The 12,767-nt window shown below is 42.7% G+C and overlaps 1 long non-coding RNA gene across 1 annotated transcript; it reads left to right on the top strand.

Moving 5' to 3' along the window:
* Window positions 1–1,767: 1,767 nt before the first annotated feature.
* LOC140699207 (uncharacterized) lies at window positions 1,768–11,725 on the top strand. Its single transcript, XR_012077219.1, has 2 exons — window positions 1,768–2,054; window positions 11,383–11,725. It is a non-coding gene; the product is annotated as an uncharacterized lncRNA (long non-coding RNA).
* The last annotated feature ends 1,042 nt before the right edge of the window (window positions 11,726–12,767 follow it).

The following is a 12,767-nucleotide window of genomic DNA, read 5'->3' as shown; positions in this document are numbered from 1 at the left end:
TAAAAAAAAATTTTTGACTGAGATGTCATAAAATTAGAATTTTTCAGTACACATTTAAGCGTTAATTTTTTCTAAGGGCCCAATGATGTGACGGGCAATTCCGAGCCTCTCACAATGAGACCTGGTGACTAGCATACATACCAGCAGGTGCACAGCAATCAGACCTACTCCAGATAAGTGATGTTGTGGGCAGTACTGTCTTTCTGTTACCTTCTAGGACCTTATTTCTTTTAGGCCTGACCTAATTTAATTCCTCTTATGGATCCCAGCCTACTGAGTTCACGTGAATCTTCACAGCTGTGTACTGTGAAGCACTCTGCTCCTGAAGAGAATGCAAATATTCAAGTATTTTTTTTAAAGAATTTTAACTAGTCTTTGTACTTAGCTAACATACGTGGTAAAATATTCCCTCTATGTATTTCTATAATTATTACCGTTCAAATTTGAATGTTTCTGAAATAAATTTGCTTGTAATAGTAAAATATGCTAAAATTTCAAATTTATTAATAATACTAATTAAGGAAAATAGGGAGTAATGAAAAGAGCTCTGGCAACTGAAACAGGATCTCAGGTACAATCTGAAGTCTGACTCTTTAGTTGTGGGACATTCAGAATCGGCTTCACCTCAAAACACTTTCTCATCTGAAATAGAGCTAGCACTGCCCTTCCCTCTCTGCAGCTGGCTGTTCAGGTAACATGAGATAAGGTACATAGCACAGTACCTGACATGAAGTGATCATAAATAGTCTGCTTCCTTCACACAACACAAAAGACACACATGAAGGTTTAGGCATAAGGAAGCATACACCACAAATCTGCATGAGCACAAAATATCACAGGTAGTTGGTTCTAACAACAAAAAACAAAGAAAAATCACCATCAACCCCATCCCACGAACACTTCTGAGGGATCTCGAGCCAGACAAGGGCGCCTGCATGTGGCTCTGCAAGAACTCCATCAGGGCGGCACACACACAGACCACTAAAGCTTCAACAGGGAAAGTCCACAGTCACTATGCTAAAACCTCTGGAAACCTTTATGCCAGTACAAGAGCTCACGCCCGGTAAAAGGGGGGACAAGTCAAATTAGGCCCAACTCCAAAAGACTCCTTAAATAAATCACAACAGCGATGCTGACTTACCCTTCCTGAAACGCGAACAGTACCATGCCCAAACCCATTTAAACACTTGAAGATGGAGACATTCCACACCCACACTGGTGCCACTTCATGCCTGTTAGAAAGCCTGCGCAGGGGAGCACCACTGGCACCACGGAAGGTGCTGAACCAAAGCCTTTGGAGGAAAAGGCAGGGGAGGGGGCAAAACAAGACGATGACTTCGGGGTTGTGCACACGCGCCCCTGAGAACCGCTATCCAGACCGCAGCCGCCTCCTCAAGCATCTTAAGTACTTCGAGGCTTCACTATGGGGACGTCAAGGGAAGGCCGCTAGTCAAGTACCCTAGGGCTGGGGGCAGTTCCCGTCCCGGGGGTCCCGGGTCCCGGCCTCCGACCCCCGCGCCGCTCCCCTACTCCGCGCGCCATCGAGGACCGCCCGGGAAGCACCGCGAGTAACGACCCGGCCCAAGCGGCCTGGCCCCGCCCGAGACCCCCGGCGCGCGGACGGCGGGCAGCCCGGCTGCGGTCCGGCCAGGGTCGGGGTCGCGGGTCGGGCACGACGCCACTGCCGCAGCCAACGAGGCGGAGCGGGAGGCCGGGCGGGCGCGGCCGGCACGCAGGGCGCGGACACTCACCACACCACGCGGTAGGAGCCCTCGAGGATGAGACTGCTGGAGCGCGGCCCCACGTCTAAGACCTGGGGGCCGACCAGCTCGGGGCCGCCGCGCGCCGCCGCCGCCGCCGCCGCCGCCGCCGCGCTGGGCTTAACGCTCCGCGGCCGCCGCTCGGCCCACGCCGCTCCTCCCGGAGGGACCGCGCTGCCGCCGCCGCCGCCGCCGCCGCCGCCGCCGCAGCAGCAGCCGCCGCCTCAGGGGAGCCGCGGAGCTTCTGAAACGAAGGCCGCTCACACCAACTGCCGACTGCCAACTGGCGGGCCGGTAGGCGGAAGGAGGGGTGAGGCCGAGGAGGGCTCTGGGGCGGGGCCTGTTCTGGCAGCGAGCGCGCGGATTGGCTCCTGTGGTCTGGGGGCGGGGCTGCGACTCAGGTTGGAGACAGGATACCTGAACTGGTGTCCACACAATTTGTATTTCTTTCTATTAGGAATAATTTTGCTGTGAACATTTGTAAACCAGTTTTTTGGGGATCTAGGTTTTATTTCTCACAGCTGCATACCTTAGATTGTCATGGCTGGGTTATAAGGAAACTCAATGGTTGGCCTTTCTAGAAACTCCAGACTGCTTCCAAAGTGGCTGCACCGTTTTACATATTTCCACTAGCAGACTATGAGGGTTCCAATTTATCTCTACATTATAGCCAACACCTGTCATCGTCTGTCTTTTTGATGATAGTCGTCCTCATGTTTCTGAAGTGGCATGTCCTTGTGGTTTTGGATTGCGCTTCCCTGATATTGAGCTTCTTTCATATGCTTGTTGGCCATTTGTATATCTTCTTTAGGAGAAATCTGTATTAGCAATTATGTATTCTAGATAAAAGGCTCTTTTCAGAAATAAGATTTGTAAAAAATAGTCTCTCATTCTGTGGCTTGTCCCTTACTTTCTTGAGAATATGCTGCCCCAGGGCCTGACATTAGCTCTTCCCTCGCATTGAATCCTCCCTGGACACATACGTGGTGGTCTCCCTCCTTCCTTCAGGTCTTGGCTCAAATGCCTGCTTGTCAGTAAGATCTCCTTGGATCCCTTGTAGTGATCACCAAGTAACAACAATGATGACAGTCCCATGCATCACCATCCGTCCCACTTCCCTGCCTCATTTCCCTTCAAGCTTTTATTACCATGTGCATGTAAAGTAGCCTTTTGTGAATTCTCTAATTCTTAACTGAATTGGAAATTTCATAAAGGATTTTTTTAATCAGTTTGTTACTACTTTATCCCAAATGTAATTCACTTCACGTAATCCAGTATGAATGCAAATGGAATGAGTGAATTGCATGAGAAATAATAATATATTTCACTTTATATTAATAAACCTATGACTTTTTTCAAATCTGCATGTGAATGTATATGCCAGCATAGTTCAGTCATTCTTTAGTCGTCTTATAGAAAATTAATTTCTTCATTTTTCTTGGGAAGTAACCTTTGGCTTTGGAAGATTTCATAGCAATTAATAGAGGAAAAGCAAAAATAAATAAATAACTACTTAATAAAGACTTAAATGTGGCTACCAGTGGTGCAACTTGAGCTGATTGAAGCTTGAGGATGGGTAGTTCCTGGGAAGGGTCATCATCTGCCACTGTGTCTCCCCTCTGAGTTTTAGGGAGTTTGCATGTCCATGGATTCATGTGTGACCAGTCTGGGAGGTCACAGGTCTGGAAGGCTTGTCAGTACCAGCTTCTGCTCTTTCTTGGCCTGACCTTGTGTACGTTGACAATCAGGTTCAGTCCTTGGGAGTTTTCTGGGAGTGTCTGTCTTTCCCTGGGACACAACTAAATAATTACAGCCTAATGTGGTAAGTGCTAGGCTAGGGTTCTAAGGAAAGAACAGGATAGTTGCTGTAGAGGCCACAATTTTTTTATTTTGGGGGACCTGGGGTAATCTTTATGGCGAGGCAATATTTGGGGCTGTTCTTAAATGTTCTTATAAACTTAAGAGAAGAGATGAGAGACTTTCACAGTACATGGAGCCGTTTGATCAAAGGCATAGATGTGGAAAGCTGTAATGTATTTGGGATGAGGACTTCTGAATTGGAGGAAGGTAATACACAGCAGAATTGGAATGGGATTTGGATAGGGGTTGACACTTGCAGAGATGGATGTGGCCATAGCATTCTGGAGTGGCAGTGAGATTGGAGAGGGAGAAATCTGCTTCTGAGACTTTTTTCGGGGCTGACCTAGATAGGAAGTGTTGCCTAACTGGATGTGGAGGGGAGAGACTGAACGAAGACTTCTTGCTTGGGTGTTTGGACCAGATTGGCATAAGCCAAGGTTGGATATTCAGAGGATGGACACTGGAGACATAAAGGAACAGAGGATCAATTGGCCACATTGATCTCTTTTCTTTTAAGTTTTTATTTTGAAATAATTATAGCATAATTAGTACACTGAGATCCTAGGTAGCGTTCACCCAGTTTTCCTGAATGATAACACTTACAAAAGTGTAGTACAGTGTTAAAATCTGGAAATTGACATTGGTATGATCCATAGAGCTTTTTGTGACTTTGCCAGTTTCCCATGCACCGGTGTATGTGTGCGTGCATGTATGCCTGTATGTATCCGTGCAGTTTTATTACATGTTGATTTGTGTAACCATCACTACAGTCAAGATATAGAATTGTTCCTCCTCTGCAAAATCTCTCACACTCTTTCCGTTTTCCTTTTCCTGACTCCTTGCAGTCACAAATGTTTTTTCCATCTCTAATTTTTGTCATTTTTGAGAGTGTTAAATAGTATGTAATATAGTATGTAACCTTTTGATATTGGCTTTTTATCACTCAGTAGAATTAATTCCCTTGATATCCATCCAATTGTTGAGTGGATCAAAAGTTCACTTCTTTCCATTGTTGAGTAGTAGTATTCCGTGGTATGAATGCACCAAAATTTGTTGCATACATTGAGGGACATTTGGGTTGTGTTGAAGTTTTAGCTATCCCAAATCAAACTGTTACAAATATTCATATATATTAACTTTTGTGTGTGGATACATTTTCATATCTTTGTGAGAAGTGACCAGCATTGAATCTGCTGTGTTGTATATTAAATGTATATTTACAATGTATTTTTAAGAAGCTGTCAAACTATTTTCCATAATGGCTGTACCATTTTAACATTCTCAGAAGCACTATATGAGGTATCAAATTTTGCCACATCATAGGTATTGTCACCATTTTAAAAAGTTTTCACTGTTCTAACAGATAGGTATAGAGTAATATCTCATTGTGATTTTAATTTGCAGTTTCCTAATGGCAAATGACCATCTTTTCATGTGTTTGTCTTCTGTGTATTCTCTTTGATAAAAACATCTATGTCTTTGCCCATGTCCTAGTTGTATTGCAGGGCTCCATATTACCATTCTGAGACACCTCATTCTGCCTCGTTGCTGCTGGGGGAGTGGGGACGAAGCAACTGCTGGCCCCCTAGACCCTGCGGGGTGGAGCATAGGGGAGGCAGATTTCTGAGTAGCACTCCTCCCACTCACCACCTTTACCTCAGCGCTGCCAGGTCAGGCTGCAGGTCCAGTTCTGCCCATGGTGACACTGATTCCACAAGGGGCCAGTTTTCTTTTGGTCTTGGCTGGAGTAGAGCCAGTATTAAGAACAAGGTTCTTCTGCCAGATGTCCCTTTCCCTGTCCTTGGGCTAGAGGGAGGAAGAGGCTTTATTTACAACCCTTATCTTCTGGTGGTTCCAGGTCCAGGCTTCTCCAGCATCTCATCAGGGGTGAAGGGGGAAAGAAAACCCGGGGAGCTTCACCACTCCTCACATTGTCAGCTTCCTGGCCAGTCAGCCTTCTTTCCATTTTTCATAGATTTCCTGTTTTTGTTTGTGTTCTTAGTGCCAGGATTTTTAGTCACAAGAAGGACTGGCAGCAATGGAGTGACTTCATCTTGGCCCCATGTTGGTTTTTAAGGACCTGGGCCACTTCAGGAGGCGGTCTAGACTCAGTAGAGCTTTGTGAACTGACCTCAGTGTAGGGCCACTGACACCAGGAGATGATGGAAGAGGGCTTGGGAGCCACTCCAACTTTGTTTGAACCTTGGCACCTGTGCTTACTAGTTGGGACTTAAGACTCAGCTTTCTTATTGTTCAAATGGGGATGATGCTGTTGCTGCTAATAATGCCTGTGACTGTGACATTATACATGTAGAGTAAGTTGTAGGATACCTGATTGTTACTAAGGGCCCAGTAAAACTGAGCTCTTGCTTCATCTATAGGTGAGATTCTTGGCTCTAAGAAGATCATTTTTGGGCTTAGTGAGAGTGATCTAAGTGAGAACAAAAGCCAGATTACAGGGATAAAAAACCAAGCAAAAGATGAGAAAAGAAGTCAGTGTACCTTCAAGATATTTTGCTGCACAAGTAGAGAGAGGGTTGTGAAGGGATTCAGGGAAGTGAGTGGGGGAGAAAGGAGTGTGAAGTTTAGATAGGAAAGAATAAAGGACTGAAGAGGGAGAAATAAAGAGGTAAATTACAGAAAGAGCCAGGTTGCTGCTGATGCTGCATTTAACACCCGGTATAAAGAAAAGAAAACTATTCCTTGAGACCAGGCACACTCTCCCATGAACCCCATCCAGCACAGAACCCAGTTCTTGGCTGTCATCACTGATGTCACCAAGTATGTTAACCTTTACCATTTCCAAATCAGACACCCACTGGTACTGTAACCCACCACTTCAGCTCCTGGTAGTCTGCAGCTCCTGTTGCAGAAAGGAGAGAAACAGAGGAAAGGTGGGACTGAATGAGGAGCTGGGACATCAGAAATTTTTATATAATAAGCTCCAGTCATTCATTATTATGCCATCAGACAGTTACTAAGCATCTGCTTTATTTCAGGCATGTGCTCTGGTTGTGATGATGACAAAATAGACATTATCCTTGTGCTTATGGAGCTTTCCTTCGAATGTGGGAGTCAGGCCTTACGTATCCATGCACAGTTGTGACACGTGCTGTGAGGGGAAGGGAATTTGTACAGTGGGGTTATATTACCAGGGGGATTCTTCATGGATGTGGAGGGTAAGGAAGTCCTCCTCAAGGTAGAGAGATTGGAGCTGAAATGAGGTAGTGGGTACTGTGGAAGCTGAGAGGCGTGGGGAATGTTCTAGACACAGGGCACAGCATTTATGAATGAGGAATGTGAAATGTTTGTGGAACTGAATGAAAGCCACCAAGACCAATGTGTTCAGCAAGTAGAAGCAAGACCTGAGATGGGAGGTGGAGGAAGGTGAGTCACGCGGTCATCGTAGGCACCCAAGGTCTAGGGTGTTATTCTAAAAATGCCAGTTAGTTATTACAGAGTCATAAGTAGATTGACATAGAATACATGCTCCGGTCCACATTTTTTACAAATGACACTGTGTGCCCTGTAGGACTTATATTAGAGAGAGCCTCGGATGGCTATGAGGAGACTAAGCCCAGTATCAAAGGAGGCAAATTGAGGGAGGAGGTAGTTTGGACAAGGTTTATGGCCGTGGAAATGGAGGGAAGTAAGTGAACTGGAGACTTAGTGATGCATCTGATGCGGAGGCAAAGTAGAGACAGGTGTTTACATGACTTTCAGCTTTGTGGCTGGGTGACTAGTTTACAGTTTCCAGTAATCAGGATCACTGAATATTTGGGGGAAGAAAACATGAGTTTATTTTTAGACATTTATTTGATCCAAGATGCTTCTTGGAAATGATGCGAAACTGGTTGCCTGTGTGGATATGAAGGGAAAACAAAGGCTTATGATGGAAACAAGGGCTTCAGCCTGGGCAGTGAAGACTGAGGAGGTCAGCAGAGGGGTGGGAGGAAATCCAGGAAACAGGGTATAGTACTGTCATCAAAGGGGACAGTATTATAAGGCAAACCTAAGAGTGAGAGGCATGGTGGTATTTGAGGAGCAAGGCAAAGATTTAAAGATTAGATTTAGAATAGAAATATTATGAACATTGTAGAAACTGATTGAAGAAACTGGTAAAAGGCTGGCCTGGCACAGTGTTTTCACCTGTATCCCTTAGAGCACTGGGTACTTGGGAGTGTTACTGTCATGTTCTCTCTCTGTCTCTGTCTTTCTCTTTTTCTGTCTCTCACACACAATCATGTTTCATGATGGAGTAAGTATGGGGATCGCTGTTAAGATGAAACAGTTTGTCAACAACATAACTTCTAAGAGTGTCTAGCACCGTGAGTCTCAAGGTGGACGGCCCATGCAGCAGTACTTACAGACTCTCAGGGATCCAAGTCTGCGTTCTCTGGAACAGCACTGGAGAGACACCTGCTGGGTATCATTAACAGACTGGGCTACAGAACTGTGCATCCGTCCCTCTCAGCATCCTCCCCTCCCTCTCCACCCCTGCTCCCCAAACCCCTCCACCCCTGGTCCCCAACCCCCTCCCTGGGAAAGTTTCAGTTTTTCTCAGGCATTGAAACAGTAGGGTTCACTGTCAGGGTGCTGTGGGTTTAGGGCAGTGGAGGTCAAAATATTTGGTGAAATCAGGGATGACAGCCAGGAATCTGGATCCATTCCGGCCAGTGGTTGGGTGAATAGCGTGTCTGGGTGTTGGGTGGGATGGATCTTTGGTAACCAGTGAAAGCCTCCAACTATGCAGCAGTGCTCTATTTCATTCACAGGGAAACAGGAAACCCTCAGAAAAGGATATTCTGGAAGAAATGTTCTGCAGATAATCGGGGTGGGGGTGGGAAGGGGTGAACAGTAAAAGAAAGGAAATAACCAAAAGATAACCCCTGTCCTGGAGACTGAAATGATTTAATCTTAGACGGTTTGTGAGTGAGATTTGGAGATGGAAGGTTTGTTATTTAAATGTTTAGAACTTGGAAATTCCTTTATGTTGGTAATCGATGTGTTAGTGTGTAGCTACTTTGCACATAGCTTTGGCCATAAGGGAAAATGAACCTATTTCAATAAGTAACTCTCATCACCACTGGTATGGCAGTGAGATCACCAACATCCTCTTCATAGAGGGTTATATACAGTTTTAAAAAGCAGAGGAAGAAGATCACTATAGAAGGTTTGAGCAAATAAGAGTGATATTATGAGTAACTGGGTATTTTGTGAGGTGGGATTTTGCTGGAATCTGAAGCCCAGCATTTATCTTGCTATCTCCAGTGCCTAGTGCAATGCCTGGTAAACAGTCAGCTTTTGATTGAATGGGTGGATGAATAAATAATCCCTAAAATTCATTTTTTTAAAAGAAGAACCAGAGGAGAACACTTGAGACTATATTTAATTTGGAGGTCAAACAAAGCCAAAATTATCCAGATGACCTCTAAGTTCTGGCATGAATTTGTAGCACTCGTTTTACATAGTTGATAGTTGCTGATAAGAGTGAGAAATGGGTTTTTAACAGGTAGAAAAATACTGACTTTTGCTTGATCCCACATGTCTTGCAAGAAGAAAGTCAAGATGTCAGGCAAGAAGAAACAGTTGGTCTTGCTGTAGCAATGAATAGCAGAATATTGCAGACTTGATTAACATTAAGTTTTAGTTCTATTTTTGTAACTTCCTACACATACGTATTCCCGCATAAGAGATGAATGATATGCACACGAGAGCGTTTTGTTGAGTGAACGTATAGATGAGTGAATTCACATGTACCTTTGCTGGACGCAGCCTTCTTATTTCTTAATCTATCTATTTGTATCCTCATGTTTGACATGACCAGCTCTGTCTCAGGCATACATAAGTATCTATTTGGGATTCAAATTACCTCATAAGGACCCTCATTTTACTGTAGGATGATGGTAAACACTTGGCATTATCTGTATATCATTATGTCCTCGATATTTCTTATTTTGATTGTCTTGTCATTAACTTTCCTCCTTTAACCTCTCTCTTCTCCCAGGACATGGAGGCTTTCTTTTTTCCTATTCAATTAGTGATCTAATTTTTCTGTCTTTAAAAAAATTACTGACTTCTAACTACATACAGTCATCCCTTGGTATCTGCAGGGAATTGCTACTCAAATCCCCAGATGCTCAATCCCTTAAATAAAATTGTTTGTAGTTTGCATATAACCCACACACATCCTCCTGTATACTTGAAATCACCTCTTGATTACTTATAATTTCTAATACAACATAAATGCTATGTAAATTGTAGCTGGAGCACAACAAATTCAAGTTTGCTTTTTGGAACTTTATGAAATTTTTTGCCCTGAGTATTTTGGATCTGTGTTCGGTTGAATCCACAAATGCAGACCCCACGGATAAAGAGGGCTGACTGTACCATGAATCATACTGGTCACTAGGACCACAGAGATACACAGGACATAGTCCTTCTCTCCAATAAGCTCCAGTCAGTAGAAGAAGTAGACATCCATGTCTAGCACCAGTAAGACATTGTAGTAAGCACAGAACAGAACAAATATAAGGTTCTGTGTTATTGTGGACAGAGACTTGTTATAATGAGGATCAAGGTGGGCAAGGCAGGCTTTTTAGTGAAGGTTATATTGAAGCCAAACCATCTCATTTACTTCTATGTATCTTTTGTTGCATTACATTCCAAAAGCCAAATGGGTCAAGCCCTCAGAAGATCTATTGATCTGTCATCAAATCTTTCCCTGCTGAGAGAAGCTTCCTTTGAGGAGTTAGTCTTTGCTGGGTAATCCCAACAACAGAAAAGCCTGCATTTCAAATCAGTCAGCGAACACAAAACACAAAATATCTTTATTAGAATTCTCTCAGCTTCTATCATTTACAGCACTTTATGGCTGAGCTGCCTTATGTTTAAACAACAGAAAATGTTGAAGGGATTTTAACTTCTGAGGACTAGACTCAAACCCAAGATATGGTGGTTGACTCAGACTTCTTAATGCACTTAGAAAATGTAGGATTTTGACTGTTTTGAAACATCTTTGCGAATTATAGAGATAAAACTGAAAATAAAAATCATCTAAATTCTGTATTAAGAATAAATTTTGTGTTGTTCAAACCTGTAAAATATTCTGCCTTATGTTAAAATGCAGACGATCCTCTCCTATAAAGAACCAAACTTAGAGCAACAAATTTTTAGCTTGGGTGTTAAAGGGTGAAAGAGGACAGTTAGAAAGAAAAGAAGCCTGGAGCATTTTTGTGATGAAAAAATTTGAAATAATCAAAATCTTCTATTTTTGTTCCATGACTTAATAATTAAATTGTACTTTTCTTTTTCCAAAACAAAGAGGCAGAAACAATGATTGCAATAGTTAAATACTTATTTATTTCTTTAAAAAAGTTATAACACCTTTAGGATCAAATTACTTACAAATTTAACTTGATTACTTTCTGAGAGAAATACCAGTTTAAAATAAAAGTCTTGCATTCCAGAGAGCATTAGAAATACCTAAAAACAACGGAGGAAAACTGTACTGTTTTAAAGCATGCTGGAATAAATAAAAATATTTATTTATTTTTTTTGGTGCATGACTAATAGCGAATAGCATTTAGAAGATTTGGAGATGATCTGGTTTGCATTAAACACATTTAAACATTTTAAAATGTGTCATGAATTAAGTCAAGCTTTACCTCAAATAGATGCTGAAAATATCAAAATACACAGAGTTTTCCTGTATTTAAGATCATGATTATCTAACAACCACTTGGCTTTTGTTTTTCCTCAGAGCACAATCAGATGAACTGGAAAAAATGGAGACGCATGGCCGGTCCTCCAAAGACAAGGAAAATGACAAGTCTCTGGACGAACCTGAGCAGTGAGCGCATCATAGGACCCTGTAGATGGCATCCAGGCTATGGGTGGGCTCTTCCCATTTGAAAAAATGCAGTATCTTCTGTGCACGTGTGTCATGAATAATGTGAGGATAAACGTGTTTTGTGCATTGTCTTTTACCTCTTAACTTGGCTTACATCGGGCTTCTATGTAATGCCACACACTGTGCTTTCCCAAAATAGAATAAACAGTGTGATTAGTTTGAGAAAGACAGATAAGCTGTCAGCCATAAGTCACCCGTCTTCTGGCTCTGTCACTGTTTCTGATTCCAGACTTATTTTTGTTTCTAAGGAAAGACCGAGAAATAATGTGTTATGGCTCAGGCACTTATAGTAAGACAACTGAATCTCATTTTAGCATTTTATAAGAGCATCTGCTGTGTTTGGTATGTATATTGTTGCCACGCTATCTCCAGCTCCCCTGGGAGCTCCCTGGCTTTCCGAGCCCAGTGACGTGTAGTTGGTTTACCCGCCTGGTCAGCTTGTGCCTCTTCTGACTCTGAGCAGCTCTTCTTGATGCCATCGTGCCCCACGGTGGCTTCTGTTCCCGTGCCTTTCTTGGGTAGAAATGGTTCCACTTGCCACCTGACTTAGCATGAACAGAGCACTGAGTAACTAAGTTCCTGGAACTCGACACGCATGTTCTCATGCACATTCTTCCCTGAACCTCCTGCCCTCCCCCACCTTCAGCGTCTGACTTGAAAGTATTTCAAATTCATTACCTGTAACTTCAAGCTGAAATAATGTCTCTGTCCAGACATATACAGGAAAAATCAGCTCATAGACTTATTTGTATTGATTTGTATTTGTTTGGAACACTTACATTTATAATTGTAGATATCTGATTTTATTTTTGTTTGAGAAATGAAAAAATGATGTTATAAACTTAATTCAAATGCAACCAGCAGTTTTTTAAAAATTACTTCTTATTATGATTTTAGAATGAGTAACATTTTAGTATGGAACATCAGACAACATTGAAAAATGTAGAGAGGAAAATTTATTTATTTTTATCAATGGAAATAATCAATAAACAATTACAGTAGGAACAGAGAACATTTTTATTTGAGCCAATCTGAGGATTGAAGCCTGGGAGACAGAGTCAGGAAGCACTTGGATTGTGTTATGCTGAACCACAAAATGGGGAAGGCTTATACAGTCAAAAACTGCAAAATTAAATATGTTGTTTGTCAAGAATTAGAATTGGAGCTGGCAGGATGTAAGGGTGTTTGTTATGTAAAGATTGGTCCAAAATGGTTGCATCATTACAAGGGGAGAC

The sequence above is a fragment of the Vicugna pacos genome, chromosome 11 (assembly GCF_048564905.1).
Source record: "Vicugna pacos chromosome 11, VicPac4, whole genome shotgun sequence".
In the NCBI taxonomy this organism is placed as follows: Eukaryota; Metazoa; Chordata; class Mammalia; order Artiodactyla; family Camelidae; genus Vicugna; species Vicugna pacos.
The sequence above is the reverse complement of the archived record's forward strand: the minus strand, read 5'-3'. Positions and strand labels throughout refer to the sequence as shown.